The sequence below is a fragment of the Ambystoma mexicanum genome, chromosome 10 (assembly GCF_040938575.1).
Source record: "Ambystoma mexicanum isolate Mex_15411 chromosome 10, UKY_AmexF1_1, whole genome shotgun sequence".
NCBI classification, from domain to species: Eukaryota; Metazoa; Chordata; class Amphibia; order Caudata; family Ambystomatidae; genus Ambystoma; species Ambystoma mexicanum.
Genome location: NC_090932.1, coordinates 973,946,308 through 973,956,318, shown reverse-complemented (window position 1 = coordinate 973,956,318; position 10,011 = coordinate 973,946,308).

Here is a 10,011-nt window from a genome sequence, read left to right as displayed (position 1 = left end):
TTTACTATACCTGCCTTTGCGTAGAGGGGCACATTGGTGTGCCAGTCTGGCGCCGGGGTGCCCAAAACGTACAGGCCAATGCTACAGTGGGGCCAATATGGGTGGTCTGGTATGTGGGTGGGCTGACACAGATAATATATGTTTTGTTCTTCCCTTTACAGGTCTTGAGCAGTTCAAGCTTCTCCCTTGTTATGTACGTATGAAATTTTGCTTATTCCAACATTTGATAGTGGGTGGAGGGCACATTGCTATTGGGGTGGGGGTGAACAGGGCCTGTAGTGTTCTGTTGTGAAGGAAGTGGGTGCTCTGGGGAGGTATTGGGGTGGCCAGGAACACACTTGTCCAGGTTGCGGACAAAACGCCCCCCAGTGCAGCTGAACAGTGCTGTTTCCCTGGGAGGGAAGTTTGCCAATTAGCCATCTGTGCAATGTTTGTTTTGTGTGCTGGGGGTTGCCATACACCCATAGGTCTTAGGCCAGTTTGCTATCACTGTGCAGTCCAGCCTTCTGTGGAGGTAGATGACAGAGAAGTTTCATGTATGTGGTGGAAGGAGCTGAAAAATGTACAGATATATGCCAGACAGTTCGGATGTGTTATTGGTAGGCAAAGCACTGAATGTAAATCTTTTATGTTTCTGTTGCAGTTGCGGCTACAGAAAAGCTTATGCTGACTTATGTAAGTACCACATATATTACTTGGTAATGTGCGGGTGGAGGGTTACTGTGGTGGAAGAAACTGTGGCTGCAGTGTCAGTGGTATGGGGGAGAAAGGGTAGGAGGGCGGTTCGGGGGCCAGTGATGGGAGTGCCTTGCATTGAGGAAGGTGGCTGCTTTGCAGAAGGAAAAACTGGGCAACATAAGTAGCAGCTCCTTTTCAAAAATGTTGCCGGTAGTAATGCAGATGGTCATTTTGTTATGAGCATGGTACGCGTACTTGATACAGAGAACACTACTTTTACTGCAACGATCACCATTTCTGTGGTCCTTTTCCAGCAGTCGTCCCAGTGAGCCCCGCCTGGCTCCCCATCCTTTTGCAGGGGGAAAACCTGTAACGCAGGGTAGCTAGAGGGGCAGGAGGGGTGGGGGATTAAGTCATTGCCCTTGGGCGTCCATCTCCCAGATGGATATTTTGTCCCTCAAAAGCAGCAGTGGGTGCAGGGTGCCCCGGCACGGTCCCCATCCCGTCCTAGAGGGGAAAGCTGCAGTGCTGGCCAGGCAGAGATGTAGTGTGGTGGTGGTTGATGTGTGTGACCTTGGCTGCCTCTCGGCCTTGGTAGTTGAATGGCCCCAAGTTCACCAGTACTTTAGGAGCTGCGCCCCAATTTCTCACAATCAAAGAGTCCAAATGTGCATGCATTTGTAATGAAAGGGGCACATTCTGTCAGAGGAACTATATTCGGAGAGGTTACAAAACACCCTTGCTGCACAGGTCATATCCTCTGTCAGACTAGTCACCCTGCCAAAGTGTAATGGTGTAGCATGTGGAAGTCACTTTACTACCGTGCAGTGCAGGCGGTGGGCCACAGGAGCAGACAACCTTTACTGATTACAATTGCCCCAGCAGAACTGTGTTATTGGCACAAGGTGACATACTGTCTTCCTCACCTCCTTCCCCTAAAACACAAGTGCCAATTAAGTAATGACCTACTGTAAATTCACATGAGAGGTGCATGTCCGAATAGGTGAAGTGTGTGTCTGGGAGTGTTACAAGAGCCATGTGTTCACACAATCATTCAGCTAGTTGGTAAACTGTATGTATAGGCATATTCATGGGGGTTCACTTGTTTCCATATCATAGTGACGATGAGGGTTGTGTAGATAATTGCCTACTCTTTCACCCAAAGGGCTGCACGATTTTCCGAGGGCCAACCACATCTGGCTCTCAAAGGGATGCCCTCCTGGTACATTGGTTTGGGGTTAGGGGGAAGTGCTTTCACCAGCTCAGAGGAGCCATCAGCGATGTCCATGCAAAAGGAGATGCAAACCCAACACCCTACAGTGGTGCACCTGGGAGGAAAAGATTTAGCGTCTGTGGGAGGGGAAGGGATACATGAGCTGCTAATGGAGGAACTGGAATGGATAGCACAGATGTTTCCAAACAGTGATGGGTTGGTGCCAGATTTCCGGGATTTATTTATTTTTATGTTTTTTCTGCAGGATGCCATATGCCCACTTGTCTTATTTCCATTTCCAATCCGTCTGCAGTCTAGCCTTCCGTAGTGGTAGATGACTGAGAAGTGTCATGGAAGTGGTGGAAGGAAGTGAAAAATGTACAGATAGTTGCCAGACAGTTTGGATGTGTAATTGGTAGGCAAAGCATTGAATTTTAATCTTTTATGTTTCCTTTGCAGTTTCGGCTACTGAAAAGCTATTGCTGACTTATGTAAGTACAACATTTATTACTTGGTAATGTGGGGGTGGAGGGTTACTGTGGTGGAAGGAATTGTGGGTGCATTGTCAGTGATAAGGGTGGGAAAGGGTAGTGGGGAGGGTCGGGGGCCAGTGATGGGTGTGCCTTGCATTGAGTAAGGCAGCTGCTTTGCAGAAGGAAAGGTTTGGCAGCAAATTTTAAACATTTTTTTCCAGTAGTTATATAGAAGGTCATTTTTTCTGAGCATGCTATGCACACTTGTTACAGAGCTCATTCCTTTCACTGCAAAGTTCACCATTTCTGTGGTCCAATTTCAGCAGTGGTCGCAGTGTGCCCTGTCAGGGTCCCCATCCTTTAGCAGGGGGAAAAAACTGTAACGCAAGGTAGCTAGAGAGGGGGGTGTCATTGGCCTTGGTCGTCCGTCCCCCAGGTGGATATTTTGCCTCCAAATTCAGCAGTGTGTGCAGGGTCCAATCCCTTCCAGGAGAGGAAAGCTGTAGTGCTGACCAGGAAGCTATGTAGGGTAGTGGTGGGTGATGGGTGTGACCTTGTCCACCTCCCTTCCTTGTAGTGAAGTGGCCCCAAGGTCACTAGTGGTCCTGGAGCTATGGCCGAAACACTCACATTGAAAGTGTCTGAAGGTGCACCCATTTGTGGTAAATGTGGCACATTCTGTCAGGGTACCTATATTCACAGAGCGTACAAAGCACACTTCCTGTGGACTTCATATCCTCCGTGAGACTAGTCACCCTGCCAAATTGTAACGATGTAGCATGTGGACGTCACCTTACCACCGTGCTGGGCAGGCGGTGGGCCACAGGAGCAGACAACTTTTACTGATTACAATTGCGCCAGCACAACTGTGTTATTGGCACAAGGTGACATACTATCTTCTTCACCTCCTTCCCCTGAAAATAACGTGGCAATTATGTGTCGACCTACTGTTATCTCAAATGAGAGGTGGTTTCCGAATGGGTGAAGTGTGTGTCTGGGATTGTTACAAGAGTCATGTGTTGGTGCAAATGTTGTGTAATGTGGTAAAATGTATGTGTAGCCATAATCATGGGGGTTTTCCTGTTTCCATTTCCTAGTGAGGATGAGGGTTGTGTGGATTTTCGGCCACTCTTATATCCAAAGGGCTGCACGACTTTTCCGAGGGCCACCTACATCTGGGTCTGGAAGGGATGGCCTTGCGGTGCATTGGTTTGGGGTGGGGGGGATGCGCCTTCACCAGCTCCGAGGAGCCATCGTCGCTGCCCAAGAAAAAGGAAAGGCCCCCCCCCCTGACCTTATAGTGGTTCACCTGGGAGGAAATGATTTTGCGTCTGTGGGACGGAAGGGGGTACGCGAGCAGCTCATGGCAGACCTTGAATGGATTGCAGAGAGGTTTCCAAACACTGTGGTGGCCTGGTCCCAGATGATTCCCAGGATGGATTGGAGAACTGAAGGGAATAGAAGGGCCATCAACCGCTCGGTGTGGAAAATGAATGGCGAGTTCACTAAACTGACAGAGGGCAACACCAGAATACGGACCATTCACCATGGCAATATCAAAGGTGCTGTGATGTTTCACAGAGATGGGGTGCACCTTTCCAAAACAGGCATGGAGCTGTTCATTGGAAACATAATGGATTTTGCCCAGACGCTATTTTAGGGGGAGTTTGCCCAGTGACTGATGGACACACTGGAAGATCTGAAAGGTGAATAGAAGTGGTAGTAAGTATGTTGGCAGTGAGACTTCCACTTTCTAGCAATTGTTTGCATTCATGGCATGTCAAAGCATTTAGTATGTTTCTGCTACTTATTTCTTTGGTACCCATCACTACTTGCTTCAGCCTACATCAATTTGCTTGGCCTTGCAATAATTTTGTCCATGTGAGCTTTCCCCTTACAATAGACACCCCTATATGAATGAGCAGGTGTTATTGTCAAAAGTGTGCCAGCAGTTGGCCGGAAGGGCCAGCCGTGTACTGTATTTATCTTCCCTCTCTGCTTCTTCATTGCCTATGGCTTTTCAACTCACCCAATCACTAATACGTTGCATGGTTCCTTCTCACCTCGATTTCCCATCCACAAGCATCCCATGGGGGAGGGCATGGTGCAAAGCATGTTGGCTGTTTCTGAATAGGTAGTGTGGCTGAAATCCTCGTCCCCACGCTTGTATTTCTGTACAGTTTAGCGGAATAGTACATTGGCCATAGATTTTTTGTTCTCTTTCTTTTAGGTGCAGGTGTGTTGTAGCTGTCTACACACTTGTAGGAAAGCAGTCAGCTGGTCCTTAGCATTTCACGTGAGTGTTTGCAAAGTACTACTCTGTTTATTGTAGCGTGCAGGGAGTACGTCATATTGCAGAGGGCTGCTACTGTTAGTGAGCAAAGTCTGGACCTTTTGGTGTACCTGTGTGGAGTAGGTTTGTGGCACTGAATACCACTTACTGTGCTACGTTCCATACTTTCAGAAGCACACATACTTCTTGTTTCAGTCTTCATTTGGTCTTTGGGCATTGAAGGGTTCCATAGCGAAGGTACTCATGGCTTCTCGGCGATCAATGTCTGGTGCGGAGGCATTAGCTGTAGTGATGGAATCTGGCTCAGAGCAAGGCACAGATGTGTACATGCATTCTGAAACAGATAGTGCTTCTGAGGGGCAGGAGGGAAGTGATTGGGGAAGTGAGATGGCCATTGACGAAAGTCCCTCCTCCCACTCATCATCGTCATCATCTGATGATGAAGAGGAAGGAAGAGTGCGTCCACCTTTTCGCACACTTCCCACACGCAGGGGACCTGTAAGGGGGAGGGGACGTGCAAGACTGCCACGCAATGTGGCAGTTCCTGACATGACTCAAGAGTCGCTCTGGGTGCCTCCAGCAATGGCTCAGCCTGTTGTGCCCCCTTTCACTGGTATATCAGGGTGCACAGTGAATACAGAAGGGTTTCAGCCTATTGATTTTTTCAACCTTTTTGTTGATGATGGGTTCATTGCAGACGTGGTTGAGCAAACCAATTTATACGCTGCACAGTTCATGAGGTCTAGGGGTCCCACTCTGAAACCCCACTCCAGAGCACAAGCATGGGTACCCACAAACGATGTTGAAATGAGACAGTTTTGGGGTCTCATTTTGCTCATGGGAATTGGACACAAGCCGTCTGTCGCAATGTACTGGACTACTGTAGCACCACTTTATTGCCCGTTTTTTTCAGCTACAATGAGCAGAAATCGCTTTCAAGCACTGCACCGTATGTTGCACTTCAATGACAACTCGGCAGCATTACCCAAAACGGACCCAAACTTTGATAGGCTGTTCAAACTTAAGCCATTTCTGGACCATTTCACTCACCGATTTGCAGAGGTGTATGTTCCTAGCCAGAACATATCCATTGATGAATCGTTGGTGTTGTTCAAAGGTCGCCTTGTATTCAGGCAATACATTCCTAGCAAGAGATCACGATATGGGATTAAAATGTACATGTTGTGTGAAAGTACCACTGGGTATGTCAGCAGCATGAGAGTCTACACCGGTAAAGACTCTACCCTAAACCCTCCGGGCTGCCCAGCCCATTTAGGGACAAGTGAGAAGATTGTTTGGGATCTTCTCACACCATGGCTCCACAAGGGACATCATTTGTATGTAGACAATTTCTACACCGGAATTCCACTGTTCAAGGAATTGTTCAATGTGGGCACACTCGCATGCGGTACAATCCGCAGTAACCGCAAACGCTTCCCCAGACAACTTGTGTGTAAGAAGTTGGCTAAGGGACAATGTATGGCATTGCGGCAGGATGAATTGTTAGCAGTGAAATTCTGCGACAAAAGGGATGTGTACATGCTAAGTACTATTCATGATGAAAGTACTTCAGCTGTCCCTCTGCGCAGGCAGACTCAGCAAGTGTTGAAACCCAATTGCATTCTGGATTACAACAAGTACATGGGTGGAGTAGACAAAAATGACCAAGTGCTTGAGTCATACCACGCTGAACGCAAGTCGCGTTTCTGGTACAAAAAGTTAGCCACACACATTGTGCATATGGCAACGTACAATGCTTATGTGGTGTACCGTGCAGCTACTCCACAAAACAAGCTCTCCTTTTTGGATTTTGAATTAGAAATTGTTCAATCTCTGGCTAATGTTCATGTACAAATTCCCTCCTTTCCAGAGGTCGAAGATGTAGCCAGATTGCAAGAGCGACACTTTGGTGATTATGTTCCTCCCACTGCCACGAAGGCACAACCGTACCGAAAATGTAAGGTGTGTACAAAACAAGGAAAGAGGAAGGATACTCGGGTGTACTGTCCCCAATGCCCTTCCCAGCCTGCCCTCTGCTTTCAGCCTTGTTTCCTTTTGTATCATACAAAGGAAAAATATTGGGAGATCGACTGATTTCCGAAAATGCCCATCATTCCTTGAAAGGGACCCTTAGCCCCTGAAATCGTGCATGTCTTGTAAAGGAATGGCACTCTTGCACCCTGCCCTGGAGGAGTACCTTCAATGAAAATGCAACAGGATGTCAACTCACTTCACTTGATTTAGCGTGCATTCACGAGCATCGCTAGTCCTGCTTCCTCCACTCGAGGCCTGCCTTGGAAAGGCAACCACAGCCGTAGCTTTCCCTTGAGGCCTGCCAAGAAAATGTACATCAGTCTAGATCCCTCAGCTCAAAGCGTGACTTGCAAAGGAACGCTAATCAGGCTCCTTCCATTGGAGGCGTGCCTACGAAATAGTAATCATTATGAGTCCCTGTACTTGAGTTGTGCCATGCGGGTCTTTCCCCTTTGGCGTGCTTTGGCAAGCAATGCTAGTCCTGCCCCCTCCACTTGAGGCCTGCCTGGGAAAGAGACATCACCCCCGGTACCTTTCCCTTCAGGTCTGCCTCCTAAGGAAAAGGCAGTCTAGCTCCCTCTGCGCGTGGTGTGCCTTGCAAAGTAACGCAATGCTTGTTACGTCCAAAGCAGGCGCATCTTTGAAAGAAATGCCACTCTAGCTCCCTCCACTTGAGGTGTGCCTTGGAGTAGGTGGGGACAGCACTCTTGCTTTACTCCCCTTTGGCGTGCTTTGGCAAGCAATGCTAGTCCTGCCCCCTCCACTTGAGGCCTGCCTGGGAAAGAGACATCACCCCCGGTACCTTTCCCTTCAGGTCTGCCTCCTAAGGAAAAGGCAGTCTAGCTCCCTCTGCGCGTGGTGTGCCTTGCAAAGTAACGCAATGCTTGTTACGTCCAAAGCAGGCGCATCTTTGAAAGAAATGCCACTCTAGCTCCCTCCACTTGAGGTGTGCCTTGGAGTAGGTGGGGACAGCACTCTGCTTTACTCCCCTTTGGCGTGCTTTGGCAAGCAATGCTTGTCCTGCCCCCTCCACTTGAGGCCTGCCTGGGAAAGAGACATCACCCCCGGTACCTTTCCCTTCAGGTCTGCCTCCTAAGGAAAAGGCAGTCTAGCTCCCTCTGCGCGTGGTGTGCCTTGCAAAGTAACGCAATGCTTGTTACGTCCAAAGCAGGCGCATCTTTGAAAGAAATGCCACTCTAGCTCCCTCCACTTGAGGTGTGCCTTGGAGTAGGTGGGGACAGCACTCTGCTTTACTCCCCTTTGGCGTGCTTTGGCAAGCAATGCTTGTCCTGCCCCCTCCACTTGAGGCCTGCCTGGGAAAGAGACATCACCCCCGGTACCTTTCCCTTCAGGTCTGCCTCCTAAGGAAAAGGCAGTCTAGCTCCCTCTGCGCGTGGTGTGCCTTGCAAAGTAACGCAATGCTTGTTACGTCCAAAGCAGGCGCATCTTTGAAAGAAATGCCACTCTAGCTCCCTCCACTTGAGGTGTGCCTTGGAGTAGGTGGGGACAGCACTCTGCTTTACTCCCCTTTGGCGTGCTTTGGCAAGCAATGCTAGTCCTGCCCCCTCCACTTGAGGCCTGCCTGGGAAAGAGACATCACCCCCGGTACCTTTCCCTTCAGGTCTGCCTCCTAAGGAAAAGGCAGTCTAGCTCCCTCTGCGCGTGGTGTGCCTTGCAAAGTAACGCAATGCTTGTTACATCCAAAGCAGGCGCATCTTTGAAAGAAATGCCACTCTAGCTCCCTCCACTTGAGGTGTGCCTTGGAGTAGGTGGGGACAGCACTCTGCTTTACTCCCCTTTGGCGTGCTTTGGCAAGCAATGCTAGTCCTGCCCCCTCCACTTGAGGCCTGCCTGGGAAAGAGACATCACCCCCGGTACCTTTCCCTTCAGGTCTGCCTCCTAAGGAAAAGGCAGTCTAGCTCCCTCTGCGCGTGGTGTGCCTTGCAAAGTAACGCAATGCTTGTTACGTCCAAAGAAGGCGCATCTTGGAAAGGAATGCCACTCCACCGCCTCTAGTTGAGGCGGGCCATGGAGAAGAAGGGTGGAGCACTGTGGGTCACTCCCCTATGGGAGTGCAGCTTGCTCCTGTTCGGGATTGCCTTACAAAAAAAAAACGTCTGGAAAACCCCATCCGCTTCTGGCGTACTTTGGACAGGAACCCAAATCTGGCTCCTTCCACTTAAGGTTTGGCAAGCAAAGAAAGGCCAGTCCCGCTCCCTCTACTCAAGCCGTGCGTTGTGGAAGACCAGAACGGCATTCAGGTTCCCTCCACTCAAGGGGTGTTTTTTCAAAATATTACACGCCACTTTGGCTCCTTCCCTTGAGGTCTAAGTGTCATGAAAGTGGTACTTGGACACCAACTATATGGCAGCGGTGTCTTGCGTACCTCGTAAGATCCTGCCTTGTTTATTGTTTTACCTCGAGTAATGTTATGTGTGGTGTAAGTGACACGTCATCTGTAGGAATGAATTGGATATGATTGGTGTGTGAATTAGGTAAAGATACAAAGAACATGCAGTTGCAATTTCTGTGAATGGACTTTTCCAGCAGTGACGAAATGATTGTCATTTTGCAGGATGGCTGTTTTGTGTGGGTACGGTGGGACATAAGAATGTTTGGCCATAGTTGCTATGGGCATACTGAAAGCTGGTGTGGAAGATAGCGCCTGTAGGGCAGGGTAGTGAAGTCAGGCAGTATGCACTTGCTATCACTGTCCACATGTGATTGCCAGCACATAAAGTTTGCATGCAGACACAGTTGCTATGAAATTGATGCCAAATGATAGTTAAGATATTGCTAGAGACACAGTTGCATTGTACACAGATGTCCATGTGGTATAAGTGTGTAGATATGCTCATGTGTAGATACACTTGCTCTGGTGCTAGTGATTTCGTAGAAGTGCAACTGCTGAAATGGATGCCGACTGACTGCAGACACGAAAGGGATACGAATGGCCAGTGATCCGGTGGGTGCCTTGACGTGGCATCACTGCTCACAAGGACAAACCTTCTTGTGCAATACAAGGAGGTTGGTCCTTGTGCTAAATCCCACCTTGCGTGTCTAACTGCATTGCGTCTGCTATGTATGGGAAGTGTGAGGAAAGGTGCATGTGAAATGGCTTACTGGCAGTACTTTACTGTTTCCTAAGCGCACTACAGCGAAGTTACTATACTAAAGATGTGCCCATTGTCACTCAGGTACCACACCTGCACACAAAGAGGTCAGCCTCTCATTGGGACACGTGTGGCGATGCGGGAAGGTAGGCCACGTGTTGTTGGCGGTGTGTTTCGGTGAGTGGCCAGAGGGAAATGTCTGAGATT